The sequence below is a fragment of the Strigops habroptila genome, chromosome 10 (genome assembly GCF_004027225.2).
Source record: "Strigops habroptila isolate Jane chromosome 10, bStrHab1.2.pri, whole genome shotgun sequence".
Taxonomy (NCBI): Eukaryota; Metazoa; Chordata; class Aves; order Psittaciformes; family Psittacidae; genus Strigops; species Strigops habroptila.
The window spans coordinates 31,592,663-31,617,694 of NC_046359.1; the positions used below are offsets into that span (position 1 = coordinate 31,592,663).

General features: G+C 37.6%; 1 long non-coding RNA gene across 1 annotated transcript in view; it reads left to right on the plus strand.

Annotated features, from left to right (window-relative positions):
• The window catches only part of LOC115613966, a 54,101-nt gene extending 30,042 nt beyond the window's left edge, over positions 1-24,059 (plus strand). Inside the window, exons 4-5 of the long non-coding RNA XR_003993586.1 lie at positions 23,069-23,249; positions 23,661-24,059. This is a non-coding gene — a long non-coding RNA (uncharacterized LOC115613966). The remainder of the gene's footprint in view (positions 1-23,068; positions 23,250-23,660) is intronic.
• Positions 24,060-25,032: the final 973 nt, after the last annotated feature.

The following is a 25,032-nucleotide window of genomic DNA, read 5'->3' on the forward strand; positions in this document are numbered from 1 at the left end:
ATGGGAAAGATGACTCAGAGAAAAGGAACAGGACAAACAGCTTGACACCTAGGAATTTTGGTACCTATTTCCAGGTGCTAGAACTGTAGAGCGGGACCAGTTTGGGTCATTGAGAAACTGGAGGAGCTAGTCTTGAAGCTGTGGAAGTTGAGGGGGACACAAAATAGTCCCTAGATGTTTTCAGTAGTGCATAGCTTCAATAATGTGCAGTTTCTACTTTGAACAAGACTCTGACAGGGAAATGCAAAGGGCAAAGAAGGTCAGGAAGAGATGTATGGCAGAAAAGAGTAAGGTGAGTAGCAGGAAAGAGGGTTTTGAGGCTATCATCCTGCTGGGCACCAACAAGTAGCACAGTTTGCAGCTGGTGTCCAAAGGAGATTGTATCTCTCAAATCACCGTGCCCATCCTTGACAAGCTTCAGTAAACTTGATAAATGCATTCCACTGCTGCTGTCAGCAATGAAGTAGACAAAAGCTCTGTATCACCAGCTGAAAGAAAGGGTCATTTACTGGGGAACTTAAAAAAAAAGTAGATTTCCAATGAACTGGCAATCCTGCTGTTTAACCAGCTCTAGTGGTAAGCAGTGCTGTATCAATTGCTTTCAACACAGCCACTGTCACTTCTTTTGACAATCTGCATCTTTTAAATGCATATTTTCAATCAACACTTTAGACTTGTGAGCTGTCACTACGTTCACATGTCACTGTCGTTACTGCAATCACAAGTCATTGCTTATCAGAGTGATTGCCAGCAGTGCACTTCTGCCAAAACTGTCAATGCAGGTGGTTATAAGCTTTAATAAAGTAGTTTAAAGTGTGCGTGTGCATGTGTGATTGGGGGAGATGATAGAGAAAAAGAGACTAAATTGCACTTTTGAATGCTCAGGTGGTAGAGCTGTTACAGGATTACATGAGGATGAGAAAGAATTGTTATCAACTGTTCTAAGAAAAATAAAAAGCCCAACCAATTAAAAAAACCCACAAAACCACAAACCCAAAACTCTCAGGTAATGTAACTGAGTTTGGAGATGTGCACCTCTAACACCCTTTTGACATGAAATAGGCAGCATAAGTCAGGACACCTCTAGTCATGCACAAACACCTCTTCAGGTGTATCTGAGTAGCACCAGCAGATATGCTGGATTAAAAGTTGTCAAACATTAACCAACTGCACTAATGACATCTGTCAACATTATTTTTTACTGTAATCTCATACCATAAAGACAGTGGGAAAAGTTTGACCTTCTGATTTAAATTAGCAAGTGTGAAATAGTTTTGAAGCTCCATTACAGACCCCACATCTAAGACTGTCCTAGCCCTTGCGCGTTAAATCATCCTGTTTGTTACAAAAGTCTAGTTCATGAGTACTTAAGCCAGGGTAGGCTATTGGTACCGAGCAAGGTTGACAGTTGTCGTGGTTTAAGCCCATGTCCTGAACCCAGGACAACAGTTAATTAGAGCTGGTTCAAAATTTTCTGAGATTTGTTTGCTATTGAAAACATTAATTCATTTGACTAAGTATATTTTGCTGGAACAAATGACATTAAAATTTTTGTAACAAACTATTATTATTATTTTACAAATCATTTTAGGTTTTTGTAAGTATTGTATGAGCAAACTTAAAGACAATTTGCAATGTTTCAGTATTATTTATTTAAATTCTTTGATCTTTACACGATAAATTCTGAAATAATAAGTGTTTTTCCCCCAAATTCCTATCTGTGATGAGACTTTTGGTTAAGTTTCAGTAAATGGATTTTCTCTTACCATGACTTGATTTCTACTCATTTTACTTGTCTCTTCGCTGAAAAAAAAGTGGGCATGTAAGTTAAAAGCAAACATTATAACTGCATTCTGGCCAACTAATACTCCATCAGGTGATGGTACTTCATGTGATCCTGGAAAACCAAAACACTAAATGTTTTTTGTATAACAACACTAAAAATGTCTCAGTATTTGAACCTTCTCTGTAAACAGTGGACCTAAATATAGGGAATACTTAGACAAGATTTTGCATGAATATTTTCCCAACAAAAAAAGAGTGTAGAGCTTAAACAGGCCCCTGGTCAATACTGCACCCACCTAGCATAGCCTCATGTCAAAGCAGGCATGCTACTTTGCTTCAGGCATGCCACTTTGCTTCAGGCATGCCTAATACCTCTGCTGGTATTACAGAGGAATAGAGGAATGAAAAATGGGATTTAATATGAGTTAATAAACCTTGGGAAACTGAAGTTTGTGATTAGCTGACAACTGAATGCAGCCCATGGCTTGCCTTTTTTTTTTTTTTTTTTTTTTTTTTTTTTTTTTGGCTTATTTTTTTTAGATTCTGCATAACACAATGAGAGAACTAAAAGTAATTCCAATCCCCCTTCATTAAACAAAGAAAGTATCTCCTTACCTGGAAGTCTTTATTTGCTGAGGTGTTCAAGGCATCATTCTCCGCCCTCACTGCATACCCAGCTGGCTCCTTCTCTAGTTTTTTAATGCCTGCTCTGGATGTCATTATACTGTGGAAGTTATCATTTGGTCCTAGAGATGTAGAAGTAGCCATTTTTGTTCTGCAGTTACTAAAGTTAAATGTTAATTTTATTTTCCTTTCTGATTTAAACCCTTTGAATTTCCTCCATGCATACAAAGTTAGAAGTATTTTAAAAAAAAACAACATTCCAGTGGGGGATTGTGACAACACACTAATCTCTTCCTAAATGTGAAGCCATGGGTTTATAGCACACCAATAGTTCCCGTGGTTTGTGTGCTTTAAGTGATTTAGATTCCACAGGCAGGATGATGGCATGATTTACAGAAGTGTTGCAGGGTCACTGTTTATTGCAAGCCTATGTGAGAATGCATGTAAGTCCAGCAGCTTCTGCAATGAGGCTTAGGAAGGCCACACCGGTGTAAGAGATTCTGGAGTTTAGCTGGGATTTTTTATATGTCTCCTTCTCTTTTATAAATCTCTCCAACATCAACTGCCATTGCAATCAGTGTGGGTTTTGCAGATTTGTCAAAGTCGGATGACATTTATTTGACCATTGCATTTGAAGTGAGATAGCAAAATACTGTCCTGCTTATTTTGTTCAGTTACTTTGGTATGGAAGTCTTAAGTATACCAACTGAAGATGCCTCATTTTCTGCTTTAGAACTACCAACTCCCTGTTTTCTTGAGTTCAAAGTAACATCATCCTGAAACAAAACTTCTATAGCCACTGATTTGACTAACACACAACACGCAATATTCAGCAGGACAGCAATATACAACATTCAGAAAAAAATCCATTACAACCATGCGTGATCCCTTTTAATTCTTATCCCACAATGAGATGCAAGATAAGGATCTTCTCAGCCTCAGTAGAAATACATTTTTTTAAGGACATTTTTTTAAGGACATTTTTCTTGTTATACATATGTAATGTAAAATGCAACAGAGATGGTTACATCCTAAACTCTCATTGACAAGGCTTATAATTAAGGGTTTTGTGTGGTTAATATCTTCCTACACTGAGTCTATATTGTACCTGGGAGTCCAGAATGTGTGAGGGATCATCCTGAAATCTGCTCAGTAGCCACTGAAATGGTCTCCCACTGCTCTTCTGTTACTGCTTGAAAGCATGCTAGGTTCCAGCAGGGAAGTCCTGCAGCTGATGGAAGGAGAGCAGAGGAAATCTGGTTGTTAGGAGGGCCTGCAAGCCTCTGACAGAAGCAGGCTGCTGCAGGCAATTTGCAGTGGTGCTCTAGGACCTGAATCTCGTAGCACTCAGAAGATAAAGTACCTACATCAGCTGCCTAAAGCTGTATCAGCAGAAATTTTGCACACTGGAAACACAGAGAAGACCTCTAAATTACTGTGTAACCAGAATAGGTACTCCAATTTTTTCTAGCTTGCTGGGAGTGAATGAACTCCATCTTCAGCAGTGCTATATCAAATACTTTTTTTAGTAGGACCATGGATGTGAAACATGTAGTGGCTAAGCTGGGCAGGATGACAAGGACTGAGATCAGAGAAAAAAGTAAGATATCAACAAAAATAGCCACACGATGAACCCTAAACATCTGCAGAATTGCTTCAGCTTTTAAGAATTTAATTTCATTTGGCCTGTGTGAGCTGCCTCAGAACTTTTTAGATTGTCGTTACATGAAAAATGCTCTGTGATGCTTCTCTTGCTTGTGGTGCATTACATTCAAAAGCCATTACTTGAAGCCACTAAAAACAATAGCTGAAATAAAAAAAATCCCTCTAACTTTTTGTTCTGATAAACTTGGTCAAATTTTCAATTCTTTCTGTCAAAGCCACAAAACCCAAAACTTGCAGCTTTATGAAAGCCATGCTTTCTTATAGTGGCTTCAGCAGATGGGGCATTAAGAAAACCTGCGAATGCAAAAGGTTAATAATAAAATTGTGAAAATCTTTTGGCTGGGTAAGAATATGAACAGAGCAGCTCATCTACATTGAGCACCATTGCAAGACCTTGAGACTGTGCGGCAGCTTCCATCTTCGAAAATGATTCCCTGAATTCATCTGGAAAAGAATTGCAAGACTGTCAAGAATAATGCCAAAGTATGAGTTTTAATATTTGAGCACCTTAAAATTCATCCCTCTTTCTCCTGAGATCGGTACAGCTTTTTTTCTCCTTTGTAAAATTTTAGTCTTTACAACTACATATATGGCCTTAATTTTCTGAATAAGTGCATCCTTAAATAGCCTGACTAAGAAAAAGTTATCTACTGCTACCTTCCTCTGCCTTCAGATAGACATATTTTCATATTACTTGTATATGTGTGTGTGTTCCTTCATAAATACATTCTATGTATGATTCACTTTTTTATCTTGAGCAGGGTGTCCTAGCTTGCAGTTTGGATACTTCTGCATGCTTTGTTAGGTTAAATTCACTAAATCCAACATTTAGGTACCACTTTGGGCCTTCAGACCTCTCATGAGCTTGAAGACAGGTAAAGTTCACTGGTGGGGAAGCCAGCTTCCTTTCTCACCTCGCCTAATGACTTCCGACTTAAATACACAGGTCTCTTACTTCCTAAATGAATTCCCAAAGAATTGCCCAGTTGCAAGGAATACCCAAAGACAATCAGTATTCTGGTGTTTATCCCTGTGTTATTCTCACTCAAGTTGTTCAAATATTTAGAAAGTCAGACAGAAAATTAAAATTACTCTGTAGTTTGAGCGTCCACCAGGGACACCCAGAGCCTCTTCTCAGCTCTCACACAAAGCCCAACAGCTTCACCTGAATAAGACCAATTCCAGAATCTAAATCAGACAAAATGTGAATTATATTTTAGGAGCTCCACATCCTTAATGATGAAGAAGACAGGGAGCTTTCCTTGTCTCTTCCTAGGATACTCTGAAAGACCAGCTTCAATATTTTGTAACTACTAGATTATTAGATTATTCCTAATATAACTAGATAATATATTCCTAAATAACTAGATTATTCCTTTTTTTTAATTTCTCCTTATTCCTTTTTTTTTCTAATTTCTCCTTACTACAGTGGTTGATATGAACAAAGTTATTCTTATTTCTTAATGCTACATGACAACACATAATGAATTTTCATATTGCCTTGATTTTCCTATTGTCTATTCCTTATTTTTATTCACATTAGCTATACAATTCAGTACCATTATATTCTCCTGATTTTTGCTGTTCTTCTATTGCTGTAAGTTCTTTACCTCTCTCTAAAATAATACCTGGGGTTTGGTTTTGTTTTTTTTTTCCAAAATGAAATTTCCTTCCATAGGGAAAATTCATTGTATTTGAATGTATTTTAAGGAAAGGGCACATTTTGAAGAAGTTTTTAGTATCAAAAACGGGGGAAAAAAATCTGAAGTCATTAAATAATTGTGTTATGTAACTTTCAACATGAATTTTTTAAATGAAAGTTTTCCTTTTTATAATTTTATTCATAATTTTGCCAGCAATTATGCTACTGTCTCACAGAATAATGCAAGCCTTTTTCTCTGCTGAGTAATTCCAATCAGCTCAAAGTTGTACATAAGGGAGAAAATATTTTTCTTAGTCTTGTTGGTATCCCTTTCAAACGTTAGTAAGATCTTTGACAAGCCTGAAAGAATTCATATGTTTCCTCCATTTTCTTCAGTTCATGACTCTAAGCTATCAGTACCATATGTTTTATTTCTATACAGTAGCCTTCATATATGATTTCACACATTGTTTTTCCTATGGCAGGCAAGGAGAGATGCAACTGAAATGTATTATTAACTCAGAGCCTGAGGAGGAGCTGTCTTTTATTGCAAAGAGAGAGACCAAGAGCTTCTCTGTTCTGTAACTTCTCTGCACCTCATTACCAGTTTTAGCATGGTAAAAACCACCATATCATACAACTTCACAAGACAGATGCCTGCTTCATTCTGCTCTCCTCAGTGAATGTCTGGTGTCATTTATTTGGCTTTATTTTCTGTCGAATAGAGGACACGGGTCCTGCTGAGCTCTGGAGACTTTCTTACCCATGTAACATCTTTTGTTATTTGGCTTCACTTTCTGTACTGTGTATCCTCTTTATCAATCAAGTGAATGGATGAAGCTCTCCCAGATTGCTCATTCCCACGCAAAAGGAATGGACGACATAAGGAGATATTTTCCTCAGTGCAGGCAGCAGAGAGACACCTGCTAGGAGAAACACCTGTTACCACTGAAATCAATGGAAATTTTGGCATTTACCTCAGTGGATGTGGTGTGGACTTCATCAGGGTTTGGTCCAAAAGTTATCTGTCATTCCTAGCCATTGAGCTGATTAATTCCTGTGGCTCAATGCCAGTAATAGATAGATTCCCCTTTGTAACCAATCCAATGAGCAAACTATAAATGTTACTCATAAACACATTCTCTGGTCCTCACAGAGATGCTGTTCCTCTTGTACTGGACAGGAAGCCAGCACCCATTTACTATGTGTGTCTGGAGATAAGGCCAGAATTTAGCCCTAAGCTGCCTTTGCTGGCCACATTGCTGACTCCCTTATGCCACTTCACTCTGCTGTCCTAATTTCTATGCATGCTTTCAGATAGTCAGTGCTCACTGACACACAAACTGCTTAATCTTCCTCCAATTTAGCTTTTAGTATCATCAGTCGCCCACCTCTGTGCAGATCACTCATTTCAATTTCCCAGTGTGCTTTCAGTAATCAAGTATACATTCGTTTCATCTACTGCTTACCAAAACATTAATGCATCTGTCTCTCAATCTCTACAAGAGATGTCTCGGGGGGGACATTTCACCTTCTTTGGTGAGCGTAAGGCTTGTTTAAAGATACTGAAATGGGAAAATCAATAACACAAGACTTCTAGTCTTATGCTTGGTAAGTGCCTGACAGGTTCCAGTCCATACTGACAATATATCTCAGTTTTAAACTGAGCCTAATGGAGCTGGCTGAGGTGTTACACACAGGCTTCTGCTAAGAAATTGTCGGGAAGAGTCTTCTTCAGATTCTTTCTCTCTGAGTGTTCATTGTGATTCACTGCAAGCAACATGGCCATCATTCACCTGTACTAGCATGAAATTTGTACTGTTACCTATGCCAGAATCATGGCAGGCAGGCGAAGAATCATGATCTGCAGAAGGAGGGCGTTTATTTGCTCCTCTTTTAAAGGTCTTGCATTGAATTTCCAAGTTAACCTGCAGTTGGAAGCAAAGGGGAATTCCTCACAAGGAGAAGTATGGGAAGGATGGTGCTAACCAACAAGGCAGATCATGCTTCTATTACAGCTCCTTATGACTGAAGTGCAGCAGAGCTTATGTTGGCTTAACTGCCCCCCCTAGGAATTGGCACAGAAGCCACAGACAACACTGAATTTGTTTAACATAGATGTGAGAAATAATACAATAGGTAACAATTTTAAGTATATGCTGATCAGAGAAAGAAAGTGTGAGACATATTAGTTTTTAGCAAGAAATGTCAGAAAACAACAAAAAAATCCCAGCTTACAAATTGAAACAATTGAAGACATGGTTTTGGTGTCAATCTTCTATTTCTAACATACACTCACTCCTGTCCAGCTAAAAATTAACTGACCTCTCCTTTATCTACATTTAAGAGTTCTGTTACTTCTCATGGGTGTTTTCCATTCGTCATACATATGCTACTGATGCTCAGTGCACCCTACTGATCTTTGCCATGTAACATGGCCCTTCTACATGTCTTTTTATAAATGCTTGAAACTATCTTGGTGTGTATTTGCTGCAAAGTCTCAGCAGATGAGGATTTTGGGGAACGCTGAGATTGAGGCAATTTTTTTAGCACAGCCATGAATCTAAATAGTCACTGTCTTTCCACAGACATTATTTTCAGGTGTATGGGCATGGTTAGCAAAGGAAGCAAAACTCCTACACATGCTTATCTGCAAATAACACCCATACAAACCCTAGTAATATAAAAATGATGTGGCTAAATACAGAGGGAAACTGTTGTTATTGTGAGAGCATATTTACACCAGATAATAATGAAAATACAGTTCTGCTAACATTGGTTTCCAAACCACTTTCTTTATTACAGATACTACTTTTCTCAGAAGGTAAACTGAAGCAATTTGTAAAATAGTGAGTTTTTAATCATATTCTGAGTGCAGCTCTCAACACACTCTTCAGTGTGGCTTGACACTCGTTTGGGTACTGCAAGACTATTTATCTTTTGAGTTAAAAGCAGCAGAAGTAAAATGAAACAATCTAAGTTTAAACTGAACTGACTGCTTGAAAGACCCTATTTATGAAGAAAGAACATATTCGTACTGTGTTAATATTCTCATGTAGGACAGAGACATCTAAAACATAGTGTAAACTTGCTTGTTTCAGGCAGTTCTTTAGACTGTAATAGACTTTCGCCTCTGAAGTTATGGAAGAGAGGAGGCTGGCATTCTCCTCAGGCACCCTAGTGAGACAGAAGGCAAAGTCCTTCTATTTTCCTTCTGGAATGAGCTGTTCTTTCTCTAATGCTTCTTTAAATCAGAAACTTGCTTATAAAAACATAATGGTAGCGGAAACTCCTTGGCTGCACTTAAATCAACAATCCTCATGCCAGTTGCCTGTTAGCAATATAGATACACTTTGTCTTTTGCTGATAAGCACACTGAAACCTGTCAGGATATATTCTGTTACCCGTTTTTAATTAAAGATAAAAATCCAGCATTTTGTGTTACTGAAAGTGAGCCTGATCACCTATCTTGAAAAGCTGAGCTCTTGCTGTACTGAGGACTAGGAAATGTTGTTTATCAAACTGAGCAGAACTGAAATTGGAACAAAATTTCAGGGCATTGTTTGAACAATAGCTCCTTTCCCTTCAATTCTCAGGACAAAGTAAATATCGTAGATTGCTGGTAAACATTTTTCCCCTACCGATTTTATTCATGCCTTAAAGGTAGGTCTTGTTAGCTTGTTTCTTGCAGAATGGATGCCTAAAGCTGTGAGAACCTTTCAGGGTAAATCGTTACGTAGATCACAACTACAACTATGGGCTTTTATGGTCTTGTTTCCAAAACTCATCATAAGAAAATTACTAGCCAGCTGCTATTTCCTATCTCCTTTCACAGCATCTTTAGTTGTCTTCACACTAAATGCTTACAAATATCTGAGTAAGAAGAAAAGGAAATTGTTTCTGCAATTTAAAAGTTACTAACAATATATTGTAGAGAAGGGTCTTCAGAAGTTTGTATTTTAGACCCAATTGATAAGTTTTTACTCAATTTTTCAGAGAGAACATTTTAACTATTAAAACCTCCAAATATATGACATCAGGCTCTAAAATAGAGCTGTCCTCCAAATGCACTGTTCAAGAGTTTCTAGTCAGATTTTTTTAATTTAAAGAAAACAAAGCCAATAATGATTCATAAAATTATATTAATCCAGACAAAATGACATTCAATATGAAAGTACTAAATGTCTTGTCATGTGACATACAATCTCATAATAGAACAAGCTCTGCAAAATGTACCTTCTTCATTCTTATTTATCTATCTATGAAATGGCATGCACAAGAAACCCACAGATAGATGTTTTATAGAGCCTTAATAATTCTCACTTGGAAGAAGAATGTTCGTTATTATTTGAAAATTAAAAATCAAAATGAAAGCAAAAGACTACTTCTATGCTGCAAGCAAATATTTTGCAAAGGTTCAGTTGCCAAGTTCATTTGCTAAGTTCTGTTTCCAATTCTTGCACATGCAAACGAGTGTCAAGTAAGCCCTTCTATGGATACATAGTCCCAAATCTAGCATAGTTTATGTTGAAATTTTAAAACATCCCTGCAATTTTCTAGACAATAATATTTTGCATTTGCAAGTGGTCTATGTTCACATGAAGAAACCACTTCAATGGATTCACAGCCCCTCAGAATCTAGGTATTATTCTAAGAGTTTCTGCAGAGAAGAGCTTGAAGTCAGGATGTTGTGACCTACTATAATACCATTTTCAATACAAAATAATAGTAACTTTTTTAAAAAAAAAAAAAGCTCTGCAGCATCTTACTGATATAAACTTCCAAATGAAGGAAAATTTGGCACATAAATATTTGTAGAATTTGATCACTTACCTAAACACTATGTAAATTATTTTGTATTTCCAAGTATATCAATCAACCACAGTGGAAAGACTTGTTTTTTCCAGAAATATTTTTAGTACCTCTTTATTCATCTCTTGATCAACTATACTGTGTGTGCTCGCAGGGGTCTCCGCTGTTGTAAGTTGTTCTTACTGCCCGAGTTCCCTGATTTGTGACCTGATCTGATTTCTATGCAGGCCTTTTTTGGCTACCATTTGGAAAAGCACTTCAGACTGTGCTAATGCTTTAATAATTTGTGCTTGCTTTGTTCCAGTTGTGATTTCACAGATTTTCATTTACCTGTAGTGCCACAAAGACTGTATGAATATAATGTCCTACATTTTCAAGAATATACAATACACAAGAATGCTTCCACAGAGGTGTCACAGGATTTCTCAGAGGATAGATGGAAAGTCAGAGTGAAAAACACAATTGTTAGGTGTCAGTAAGCATACAGAAATATCTGTAATCCATTAAATAAATGTCACAATGGAGCTGAGAATGCCTAAAGAAATTCTGTGACTGATTTTAATGAACCTGGGGAGAAGATTCTGTCAACAAAGACATGAAGATGCTGCTGTGTTTGGAATAAGGGGTTAGGACCTATTCCAGAGCCAGACCCTAGAAACCAGAAAAGAAAATCTGCAATAAAATTTTACATAGAAACATAGAGGTTAAAAATAGTTACATTTTGATTTAAGGGTCAGAGAAGATGCTAATATCTCTATGATGTCTCAGGTTCCATTTGTTTCAGTTCAGTCAGTATAAAATGAGTCCACTGAAGCTAATGCACTGGCAGTCATGTAAGGCTGGTTGAAAGCTCAGACTTACAAATACAGTTTTAACTGGAGTAAAAAGTGGTAAGCATGGCAAATCGACATCAGTGGATCTCTATATATTTATTCCATATGAAACTGGTAAAATTTAACGCTGGATTACATGATGATGTAATATACCTGTATGAGCTTTCATTTAGATGCAAACATATATATTTTGCATGACTCCACTACACCAGACTGTACAAGGCCAGCCTTTAGGCCTTTTTATCTCCAGAGCAGCACAAACCAGCAAGGGTTTATAAGTCAAGTTGACCCTTGAAAACAATGCAGATTGCTTTAGTTTTTAATTCAGAAGGTTCTTCAGATATATAAACTAGTAGAAGAATATTCAAAAGGAAAACAAATTATGTAACATACTTTGTGAACATAATATGGCTCAACCTGTAATGTATTATACTGGTAAAACTATGCAGCTCTACCAGGAATGTTTAGGATCACAGTGCACTCATCATTTTTAATAGAATTCTGCCTGGAATTTACAGGTTGTGAGGACAATAGAGATTTTCATCTGTTATTTACTACTTGCTTTGATCTCCTGTCTCCGGGCTCCCAGATACATAAAACACAGAACTCTTGGACTGTCCTCCTGAAAATCCACCACAAAAGATAACAATCTTTGGTCCCTTGAGCGTAAATTTGAAGACATTAAACAGGGGCACTTTACATGGAGATTTTTTATTTTCTGTGTATAATTTAAATTATTTCAAAACTTCTTACGGAGACAAACTGGTGACAAAATCAGACCCAGCAAATTTCAGCTGTGTTAATAGAAAGGTACAGTGGATAAGATGCCTTGCATGTACCTTATTGTTAAAAATCAACTATACTAATCCTTATATGGATTAGCATGACAAAGGCTTTTCTGAGACTGTGCTCTCTATCATATGGTCAATGCACAGGTCAACAGATGAAAAAGAAAACCAAAACCTGTCTATGGACACCAAAGAATGTAGACTTCCAAGCTTTGGTCTATGTGAAGCATGGCAGGGGGGTTGGAACTAGATGATCTTTAAAGTCCCTACCAACCCAAACCATCCCATGATTCTGTGATCACAATGGTGAGAATATCCAGAAGGAAAAAGCCTATATTCCAGAACTATCCAGTGCTTGAACCACTGGCAGTTTAGACTTTGACTCAAGTATGAAAATGACACTTCTCCACACCATAGAAGTACTCTATACAGCAAGTAGAAGACAAATTCATTTCGGAAATGTTCTGTTATGTAGAGCAGAGATGGGTGCCTCTGAAAGTCAAGGCACTACATGATCCATGAAATGGTGTCATTGATGCTGTGATAGATTAGTCAACTCAACTAGACTGGAAGCTGGTTCAGTTATGGCCACACCACACCACAGTCAGCCATGTAGAGGTACTAGCTCTTATGTTTTCTAAACTGACTGGGAATTAAAATGGTTTCGACATATAAGTGCTGACCACAATGGCTCACACTGTCTAGTTCTTATCATATTTTCTTTTCTCCAGACCTTAAATTATGACTAAATTAACACTACCTGTTCCCTCAATAAAGCTTAGGCTCATTTTAAAATAAAATCAGCCAGAAGAAGTTATTAGAAAAATGATAAATTCAAAACCTTTCTCAGCTATGTGTCTAACATGGCACACATACTCTATAGCTATCTCTGTCCATCTTGTCTAACATGACATATGCTGTCAAAGAATGACAGCCAGTTCTGCACTTGAATTTAGTTATGTAAATATGATTAAATCACCAATTTAAAAAAGTTTTAATATTATTCTGATGTTAGCAAACCCAGAATTTTGCTTTGAGTCTTTTTTTTTTTTTAAACATCTGGAATCCAGGGAATAATTATCTTAATTAAGATGTATGAAGAGTCGTTGTCTATTTGGTATTTGTATATTTAGCACTTTCAAAAATGTCCATTTCATTAGCAGATGCCTCCACTACCTTTTTATTTATTTTTTTAGCTTTTCCCATTGTGATACAGAATATCCTTTTTTTTTTTCCTGAGTGCCTTTTAAAATGCAAATAAAATCATCTAGGACTGAATAAAGAAGAAATTTACATCTTGTCAACTTCTATGGTGAAAAGCAGGAATAAAAAGAGAGGCTCAGGTAGAAGGAAAGAAAATAAAGTGCACCTTGGTGAAGAATCTCATTGATGACTGTTGTCAGCTTCAGGATGGTGTCATGACTTTTTCTTCAGGAAAGCAGAACTTCATCTATTGTGGGTTATGCTGGAAGGCCCGATCAAAGATTTTTTTCTCTGTTTCTCATGGAGAGGAACTAACAAATAGGTATTGTGCAGGGTTTCCTGTAAAATCAACTTCCACCTCTGTGTCCAGTCTGTTACCACCATTGCCAGCAGTGTGAATGGGAGAACGCTGAAAATCACAAGTGCAGGTATCAATTTTTCAAATAACCTTTTAATACAAACAATTTAATTCAAGAAAACCCACATAACTATAATCAGTCTCAAAATACATTCACATCATTTCAGTAGCTTGATTTGAAGTTGTCATAGCACTCTAAGGCAACATTGAGGCATCTGGAATAGTAAAATGAATGACAGCCTGCTTTTGGACATGGATGATGCTGGTTACAAGAAGTTAATGTTTACTTTCTGTAGTATGATATGACTATGCAGAAAAGCATAGATGTCCTAATATGTTGTGTTGTCTTCTTTCTAGAGACAATGCTGTTAAGCTAAATCTTTCCAGAATCAAGAAAGGAGACTTCATTTTGCTTTAATTAGACTGATCGGGAGTTTTAAAGGACAAATCCAAACACATTTTAGAGCCTAAGAAAGAAAAGTTTGGACTGGTCAGAGAAACGATAGGTTAACTTTCCTGTGAAGTTTTTTCCCGCCTTTCCATGCTGAGTTTAATAACCCAAGTCAAGTGGCTTTGCTTCAAGTATGCAGTGAAAGCAAAAAACTCCATACCTGGGCTAGTCCCAGAGTTTCCTTCCCCAAATAGTGGTTCTGCTGAACCAAAGAATTATACTTTCTGGTGTTAATGAGGTATAAATCCATACAGTAGCTGGTAATTTTGGGTGCAGTAACTTGTACATTTCATGATGGAGGAACAGCAGTGAAACAATGTACAGGACTACCCCTTCATCCTTTCTGCTTTGTTCCTGGAAATCACTTCCTGAAGGCCACATCTCCTTGGATTTTTATCAGATTGTATTTTATACTTGCATGAAACAAAGCTGTCAGTCAGTAAGATGTGTTGCATTGACCAGATAAAACAGCCATATTTGCCTTCATCAAGCTTTTGTAAAGAAAACACTAAGAATGCTGATCTTACCAATGGCGTTTGGCCAGGAGGCCTTCATTTTCAAACAATATCTGTGAAATAAAACATTCATTTAGTTTCACTCATAATTGCTAATTATATTTATTTCCAATTAACTTTTCCTTTACAGATTGCTTGTGAGGAAGAACTTCAGGTCAAAATACATTTCCAAGTCTTATTTTTCACTGATGTGTCTTTAACCAACTCCTTCTCCCATCTGCAACTCAAATAAGCATGTTTGCTGTGTCATTTGATTTGGAATATTTACTTTTAATCTCAAGTATATCTCAATGTAATGTGTACCACCATAGGTACTGGGCATGTCATATTCCCTAGCATAACTCATGTCAGGTCTGAAAAGTAAAGGAAATTCCTACATTTACTATCAGGAGCTGACACACAGAGAGGCTCAGGACTTATTTAACAAAAGATTTGGGATCAGACATTTAGAGTTCCTTGCTCCTGGGGGAAAACTAGGACCCAAAGGCAGTGGTTTCTCAGGCTTCCTATATCAAGGATAAGAACTTCTGTGGGGTTTAGGTTCTTCTATGACTAGATGGTTCACTGTAGACAGAAGAAATATAGGTAGAGAAAGGAAATCCAGTTTCAGACTTAAGAAACTAAAGCCCACCTAAGTTCCAACTTGGCAGCGAAATCCTTTATGTCATCTAGCAGTGAGGTAACATCTTGTCTACTTTCTGTGTCAGGACAGAGGTTGATTGCTTGTTTGTAACAGTCCACATCATCACACTAACCATTAGCTGTCAAATACTATGTGCTTGGGCCCTTGCAAGGCTATTAATTGCAGTTTAAGATGTAATACATATAACCTAGTACACAGTCATTATTTTGATGTGTTGGCTGCTATGAAGTAACTAGCACAACACTATGTTTTATAATATATCTTTCTGAAAATTCACATAAACCTTAGATTAGTCTTCAGGGGAATACAAATGAAAAAATAAAGCAAAATAAAATGAGGCACAGCACTATGAAATAAGTTAAATTCTATGATAACAAACCCTTTTTTCTTGAATAGCGAACAGTGAATTTATGTGGTACATCACTGTTAAATTGCATGATAGGTAGAATTTTTTAGTATTTTGAAGTAAAAAGCATTCTGGATTGGCTATCTTTCTGTTATCCTTGAAAATAGATGTTTCGGTTCCTGATGTCAAAGAAAGGCTATACAATTATCAGAAGCCTTCATCCAAGACAAGATAGTTAAAATCTTTCTGGATATGGTAAAATCTTCCCTGAAATGCACACAGTCCCCAGTGGTCTTCAATCAGCCAAACTGCATATGGAAGGCCCCTCCACCTGCCTCCTTGGGAATTGTGCAGAGGGAGGTCCAGCAGTCCCATAAGCATTAGGCTTTTGAAGGTGGTTCTTTAAAGAAAGGGTTCCTCATCATTGAGAATTATTTCCACGGGGCTGAAGATTCTGTAAATGAAATAAAACAAAGAAGAAATATTCAGACTGGATTGATTTTTACTCTTTTCCTCTGTAGTTGATAACAACACCATCTGCTCAAGGATTTTCTGCTAGCAGGCTAAACTCATTGAATAAACTGCACACTCCAGATTGTTTGCTCCTCCGCTCTATATAGCAATCTACAATTGTTGATTAATTAAAGTCCAGAGTTCCCGAGTGAGAAAGGTATGTACTATTATTCCAGATGGGGAAACTAAGGCAGAGCGAGTTTACCTGACCTGTGAAAAGCAGCTGGAGAATTCAGTTTTAAATAGTAAATCACCAGAGCAACATTTCCCCATCATTACACAGCAGCCTGAAATATTGTCATACGCTTTCTTTTTACTATTTTTTTGAGCAGTGGGAATTTGGGGAAGGAACTCAACTAAAAGGTCCTTTCACATACCTTCAGGAGCAGCTGCAACTGCTAGTGATAAATAATGAAAAGTATACATTGCCATCTGATGTCAGACTGCTTTGCCTGGTTTATACCCTGAAATTTCATACGGCAGGGGTTTCTCTGACTGGATGAGTTCCAAGGTGGAAAACCATATGTGGAAACACATACCAGATGATCTCAACTATTGCATTGATCTTTCTGCCTGAAAATTAGTTAAATGAATATGCATTTGATGTTCAAACTGCATATTCCTCACTCCTCAAAATAAAAGACATGGTTGAAACAAAGGATTAAAAGGGTTAAATTACCAACCGGGTGCCTGGCCAACAGGAATGCAACTCAGGACTGAAAATTTTTACATAAGCAGAAAAACTAAATAGGCAAACAAATGAAGTTTGAAGACAATCCAGGAGACTCACAAAATGAAGACAAATACACCTTCTTGCCACAGAAGAGCTAAGAAATAATTGCAGACTTCTTATTTACAGATTATTTGTATAGCAACATTTGTATTCACTCTGTGTGCAGTTTGTGTATGTACAGCTCTGTAAACTGCATTTAGATTTGTATGGATGATTTAGCATATACAGGACTTAAAAAACAGTAAAGGTTATAATCACTGCACCCCTAAGCTTACACTGCAGTTTGAACAAGGATGGTTGTATGGCAATATTTCAGGAAGGAAGAAATATAATTAAGAAGCAGCTTTGAGCCTTGAGTTAAGGAGAAAAGAGGATGTTCTTGGCAGTGAAAAGGCCAGTCCCACAGCATGGCTGAGTTCTGCAGAGTGCCTGCAATCAGGAACAGATGCAGAGTGGAGCACGTGATGACCTCTGTTGTGTTTGGTGGCAATCTTGCTGTCACTCTGTGACCATGAGTTGTCATTAATGGGAAAGAAGCTCAGCAGGGCCAGAAATACCAGCGCAGAAAACAGAAATGGTCTCAAATGATCTCTCTCATGCATTAGCAATGAAATTAAATTAAGAGGACACACTGCGTAGGATTAGAGATGAATGGTTTAAAGTGAGAAATGAAATATGTGTAAAGTAGAGCCAGACTGCCAGGGCAAGACAAGATGATGGTTAGATGAGACGGGAGCATAATAATATCTCCCTGCAAACACTATTATTTGGTCCTGACTACTTTGGATAGCTTTGGATAGACTAACACAGTGATAAACCAACAAACAACTCAGGCATTGGGTGTGTTTGAATTGTGACTTCCAAATTCAGGATAAGCACTACCAAATTAAGAAGAAAACTGCAAAACATACCTGGGCAAAGACACCAGAAGGGAAAAGGATTATTTTGGAAGTTTGCCACAGGCCTTTGCAGCAATGTTATTTTCTCCATTGCTTCAGCTACACATGACATATGATATTAATTGATATTAAGTGATTATATTCCCTTTACATGATTCATAGGCAGTTACAGCTCTGACAAGTTAATTCGGTATTAACTGTTTTTTTATTTTAGCATTTTCTTCTCTAACAGAGATTAAATTATTCTCTACTTTAGTACAAAATTTAAAATGTCCTATTCATCTCACATCAAGAAAATTATCACTTCTTGCATCAGCAATTTCAACTGGCCTCTGCTGAATGAAAACTGATGCTAACAACTGGTAAAAAGCCAAGTAAACCAAATGGCACTTGCCGTATTATTTTTGCATTGCAATAGCCTGTCCCCAAACGTACAATACCCTTGACAACTGAGTATGTCAGCCTAAATTCTGATCAGACTATTTCTGGTGTAGATCCAAACTGAATTACTTTAATGAGCTGAAGAGCAAATTTTCCTTTTACCAAACATGTAGGCTACTGGCTTCATTCCATGGAAGATGCTAATGCTGACTGGGGAGGCTATCAGTTGTGGGAAAAGATGTGAAGAGCTAAGTCAAAATAGCTCATGGCTGGTCTAAGGTGCTGGAAAGAAAATAATACTCATGAAAATACATTTTTGTATTAAAGCACAGGGCCCAATGGAGATATGAATTACCTAAAATATAGAAAGACCAAGTGGTAACAGTATGTTTCGTGCAGCTGTAACATTTTCAGATCCCAGAATCTTGCTGAGATTGGTGGCAGTCTAACAGAGAAACTCAAGTTCCTGTCCCAAAAATCTTGCAATCCAAGCAGTTGAGAAAGAGGTAACATAGTGAGGAAAGAGATGAACAGAAATAACAATGAATGCTTCATTTCTAAGTAATAACAACACCAATATATTCTGATAAACACATATTAACAAGTCCTCCATGTTAGATTTCCATTCATCATGGAATAAAGAGTTGTTATTGTTTTTTAAAGAGACACCTTTCATAGCATTTTCCCCTGTACTAAGAGCATTAAGTCCAGAAATTCACATTTGCATAAAAAACATTTAGTTTATTCTGCAAGACAGAGATGGACCATTTAAAAATTCTACCACTCGGAAGTGGGTGCATGCACACACACAAACACGTACACTTTTTCTTCAGAGAATACAACTTCATTTTTCACACCATGTGCTCCCTCCATAACACTTCATTCTTCCCTTTGTGCTGCCTCATCAATTCAGGATTTAAGTCTTTTTTTTGTAAGTAGTCCCATTTTTTTTTTGCTTAAGAAGTGTTACAATTTCCAAGCAGCAAAACTTTTTGTACAGCTCTATGTTGTTACACTGTTGTTACAGCTCTATGCTGTTTCACTGTAAGTTGTTTGACTTACCATCGTTGCAAAAAAACTCCAGCTTCTTGTACATATATAGTGAAAGCCTTAAATGTTTTCCAGATATCTATCTGAAATACACTACTTCTAATTAAAAAATATCCTGCAGATTTACTGGTGAGAATAATGATGTAAAAAATAGACGTCTTTTTTAATAGAGGCAGTGGGCCAGTCTCATGTGTATGATATATCCACTCTGCTTTTTAGGTGTGGGGCAGTTTTTAGAATGATACTAAAGACAGTAAGTTTTCCCTTGAGTGGTTTATTAATAGTGGCATCACCTTGTACTGTACTTATCTTCTAGCTGCTCACCACATTTCTGTGCCGGCACCTTCAGTCTAGGGCTGGACTAAAATACCCTGAATCATTCTATGCAATGGAGTGTGGTTCTTCATTGGGTCTTTCAGGCCGGCAATAACTTAATGATGGTATCATACAGCAGAACAACCATTATCTTTGCATTGCTTATGTCTGCTGGAGACTGCAATGTAAATCTGGACAAAGAGGGATTAATTGCCCACACTGTGCAATTAAATAAAAGGTAGTGATGTCAATATACTATAAAAAAGGGGGGGGAAGGTGGAGATTCTAGTTATTAATGCTAGCAAATGTGCACGGAAGTAAGGAACTGGCTGGAAGGACTAGATGCATTCCTTAATCTTGCTTTGTGATAGAGCCATCAAAGAGCAAAACTGGTTGGGTAACGAACATAGCCTCTGATTTCCAGTCTTGCTATATTCATAGGTACTTTACACATTTTTTGTTTCATGCCAACATTGTACGGTGGTTCAGTTGTTTGGTTCTTTGTTTCTCTCTGTTGTTTTCCCTCCTCATGTATCCTTGAAGAGCTGACTTACCTCCTCTGCTAGTGATGTGTTCAGCTGCCAAAGCCTGGCTCTCTTGGGCTCCTCTTACAAAATAGTCTCCATTCCACAAACATTTCTTGTAGTTCATCTCTGCACTTGATCCTGTGTGAACTTACTTCTTATCGCTGTTCTTTAACAGCTATTTCAGCTGTTAGGCTCCTTGGAAGTTGTTCTCAGCGTTTTCCACTCACTGATACTGTACTGCAAGGAAACAAATGTTCAATGCCTCCACTCCATTATCAGAACCCATATGAGTCTTTCTTTCTCATTCCTGTTTGAAACAAAACCTTCTTTGAGTTTTTAATGAATTGCATTAAGTTCCCCTGTCACCGAAAGTCAGGAGAATAAAACTTATTAATACCAATGTAGCAGTAAGAAGCAAGCATTATTTATTACGGCACCAGATGCATGGGGGATAGCTCCTCCTACTGAAGTGAAAACAGAAAAGTGCTAGGTTTGATTACAGCCTTCAGCATCAAGCCTTAATATCTTGTGGTAAAATACAGAGTAGCTATACTTGACCCTGATGTAATTTCAAATTACCATACATTTGCAGTGTTAGGAATTCGGATAATTTGGATCAGTATTTGGACTTTTAAATATTATGGAGTCTACTCTGAAGCGTTCAGAAAAGTATCCGTTGCTCATCAGAGATATGTATCTGTCCTGACGCTTCTTTGAAGCTCAAGGCATATGAAACTTCTGAAACTTCTGAAATTTGAGAAACAAAAGAGACTTCAGTTGAGAATATTTAAGTGGTGCTGTTGATTTCTTTCTTTCAGAGTTGCCAGCCCAGCTAGATGAAACTTTATTTTTTATATACATATATATATAATGCATAGGATTTTTCTCCTGCTGCTTCATATTAAGTTCATATTAAGCTCAAGCCATTTAAAGAAAATCCTAGATTTCCTTTTTCCTTGAAACAACTGTGAAATATTACTAATAAAGTCCTTGCAAGTCCTACTTCAGTTGCTGTCAAGAACAGGCTTAAGCATCACCATCCAGGAGAGCACATTCAAGCTGCCTGGGGAATGTCAGTTAGAAAACTGAACAAAATGTGTTGTTTGATTTTATGTGCCATATGCTCAAATCTATGAAAACAAATGACCTGTTGAGAGTTACAGATAGCCAGTTATAGAATCTTTTAAAAGACCATAACAAAATTAAGACAATATCTACTTTATAAACTGGTGGTTATGACTGAAAACTTTCATCAAAGTAAGTCATCCTAGGAAGGAGGAAAAGCCACCATACACGAGTATTGCTCTATCAGAATGTCTCAAATGTAAGACAAAGTTAACCAATGAAAGAAACGAGTCTGCCTTCTAACAAGAAGCAAATCAAAGCTATATGTAGAGGTGGACACAACAGCTGAGTTAGAGTTGTTCATAAATAGTTCCTTTATGGCACCCCAGATGCCCACTCCCAGTGGGACTCTCACCTTTGTCTCTCTCCCAACCAAAACAGTTATAACCTTTACAAGTGCACATAGTGATAGGACAAGGGGGAATGGCTTTAAACTGACAGAGGGGAGATTTAAATGAGACATTAGGAAGAAGTTCTTCCCTGTGAGGGTGGTGAGGCCCTGGCACAGGGTGCCCAGAGAAGCCGTGGCTGCCCCATCCCTGGCAGTGTTCAAGGCCAGGTTGGACACAGGGGCTTAGAGCAACCTGCTCTAGTGGAAGCTGTCCCTGCCTGTTGCAGGGGCTTGGAACTAGAGGAGCTTTAAGGTCCCTTCCAACCCAAAAAGTTATGAGTTTTACAAAAAAAAACGGAGGCACGTTATCCTTCATCTGGCCATGTGCCACACAGTCTTGCTAAATATCAAGCACGGTGTTCAAAACACAGTGTACAAACATGAAGCCAGGTTTATCTTTGGGTTGCCCTGAAATTAAGAGGCCTCTGTGCTTTACCTTCTCATTAGCAAGGCTCCACTGCTTGTAATCTGCTGAAGCTGTTTTTCTAAATTGGCTCCTGGGTACTGAAAACATTAATTAAAGCACCAGGCCTGAGACTGCTGAAAAGAAGGCATTTCTAGATTCAGAGTGCTATTTTCCTAGGTCTGATGGATGTTCATAAACATCAAAGACTGGAGGACAAGAAACCTAAGATTCCACTCTTCCTCTTGTTTTCCCCAAATAGTTAAAGAAAAACAAATTATTCCTGTGTACAGAAATGACAGACAATAGCGACACTACTCTTAGACACCTTAACACAACATGGAATAGAGACAGCTAATATCTGTTAATGAACAGCTTGTAATTATTTGCATCCACAGTGCAGTACAATTGCTAACAGTAATAGTGTGGATGAGAGGAACTGTGGGAATATGGAGGTTATTCACTTCTAATTTTAGCACTATAATGAATACCTAACTTCTTAAATGCACTGACCAAATGAACTTACCCACTCTGTATTTATCATCACACCACTCATTAACACGGTGATAATTAACTCTATGTGAAGTTTCACAGTCTGAGGCACTATATTATTTAATATATTAACAGGTTTTATGTGGTTATTATTCATGCTAGTGCATTTGACATGCGACTACTGCCTGATATAATTTATAAAACTGGACATGCCATTTCACTGATCAGCAGTCAAGATTCAAGTTTCTCAGTCATATAACTTGCAGAATGGCTGGGAAATGTCTGTTACAAATATAAGTGCTTCAAAATGTGCTGTACATTTTGTTTCTTCATTCTTTCTCTTGGTGTCTGCATGTTTCTCCCTCCTTTGGTCTCTTTATTTTCTTCTGTTCCAAAGCAGCCTCAACTTTCTTATTCTTGTCATATTTATTTATTCTGTTGGAGAGAATAATTTTCTATACCTTTCCTTTTCTCAAAAAAATGTTTTTTATTTAAAAAAATAAAGTATGTTAATTATTTCTAATGTTTTCTATTCCCTTTTGTCACGAACTGTTGGGTTATATTTTTTCTTCAGAACTTTAAAATGACATGCTGAGAAAACTGTCATATGTGGATTCATGACTGTCTAAGGTCCACTGGATTTTGACATTACTCGGGGGATATCAGAGCTTTGCAGGAGTGACAAACAGCAATTGAGAAACATCAGGAAGATTCAGAAGTTCAGCTAATTCAAATCTCACCCTGTCAGACCCCAGGTAAGTTACCCTGCTGGCAACTAACAAAGACCCGAGGTGTAATTCTAATTTGTGTAAATCAAATGTAAATTTTGCTGCCCAGACTTTTGTTTCAGGCTCTCAAAAGCAAGCAGCTGCAAGGTCTGGTTTTATACCAGAGGTTCCCCTTTGTTTGGGGATATGTAGCTGAAGAATACATTTGTATAGCCCTTAGAGATACCCAAGTCCTAATGACATAGCAGGTACTTTCATTTTTGATGAGAAATGATACCACTCCTAAAGCAGGGGTGCGGCTTGCTGGAAATCTTCAGCTTTTCAGGGAAAAATACAAACCAGACCCCCAAAAGTTCCATCCTAAACTGTATGACTTAGCTCTGTTAAAAGCCCCACAGGGGTCCAGACAGGTAACTAATGCCATAACTCTCTTTACAGGCCAAGTCCCCTCAGGACAGAGCCACGTGGGACTCCTAGTCTACTCTGCACATGTTACTCAACTTAGGCCCATAAAAGATAATAAGGCACAAGGCATCTGCTTATGCTTTGAATAATGCATCCCTGTGACGTTTCTTAAAGTTTTGTTTATCTGAATCTTCATGGTGGTTTGGCTAACCCAGTAGTTTTTGGTTGTTACCTTTTGACAAACATCCAACAAACTTAAGTGTGACAACCCACTCTCTTCCTGTATTTCCCTGTTCTGAAGAAAAGTTGTCATTTCCAACATGAGCATCAGGACGCAACCACCTCCTTCCTCTCCATTGTCTTCTCCCTGTATCTGATAGCTCCCGGAGCATCTACGGAACTTTAAAAGTTTATTATGTGAATAGAAAGACACATATGGTTGGAAAGAGATGTAAAAGAAGACACATAGATTTTTATCAGTCTCAGAAAGGGGTTAATTCCATCCTTATTTTTTCTCAGCCAGAATACAATGTGGAAAGTGAAGAAAGGTTTAAAATAAGCCTTGGGGTACCTGGGGTTAAATACTGCAACCACAGATGACATAGTGCTAAGACTGTTATCTCCTCAGAAAACATATTCTATGCTTGGGATAATTAAACTGAAGATAATTTTTTAACCAGATGAGATTTCAAAAACCTTTCTCCATTCTCCCAGAAGCAGCAAGAAAACAACTCATATTTGACCTGGCCACTGTCCACTATCCACGACTCCTGCTCCTAGAAAGCTTGATAAAATAGGTTTATCTTGGTCCCTTACTCAGTGAAAAGTCTCACAGAGTCACCTCTACCATTATTTTCAATGAAGAATTCCAGTGACAGGAGCCTATTAAAAAAAAATAACAAACAGCTGCTTATTCATCAAATGGCATCTTGGTAATGATTTTTATCATGCCCCAGCTGACTTGACTGAAGATATTAAATGTTATTTTTGTTAGCACTGAATAGACAATGCATCTGGGAGGAAGTTATTTTGGTTCCCAAATCATTAATACAATTATTAGAGCCTGAGGGTCTCTAAACAGGCTAAATGAATTAGACATACAGGTCTTACAGAAGTTTGAAGAGGTGGCTATCAAAGTAGTGAGATGCTATTTTAAGCTCCCATGGCAAAATCTGTTTGGCTCCTGAGCCTGGAAGGCTGAATGATGGCTTTCAGATTCCAGGCTGATTTCCAGGCATCATCTTCACAAATAACCACTGAAACCGACTTCTCTGTAAATGGGCTAGGTTTGCCTAGAAGTTGTTAAAAGAATAACTAGGGTATTTCTAATTCCACTTTTCAGGACAGAATATGTATGATCAACAGATGGAGAGTCATCAATTACTGGAGAAATTGGTCCCAGTGC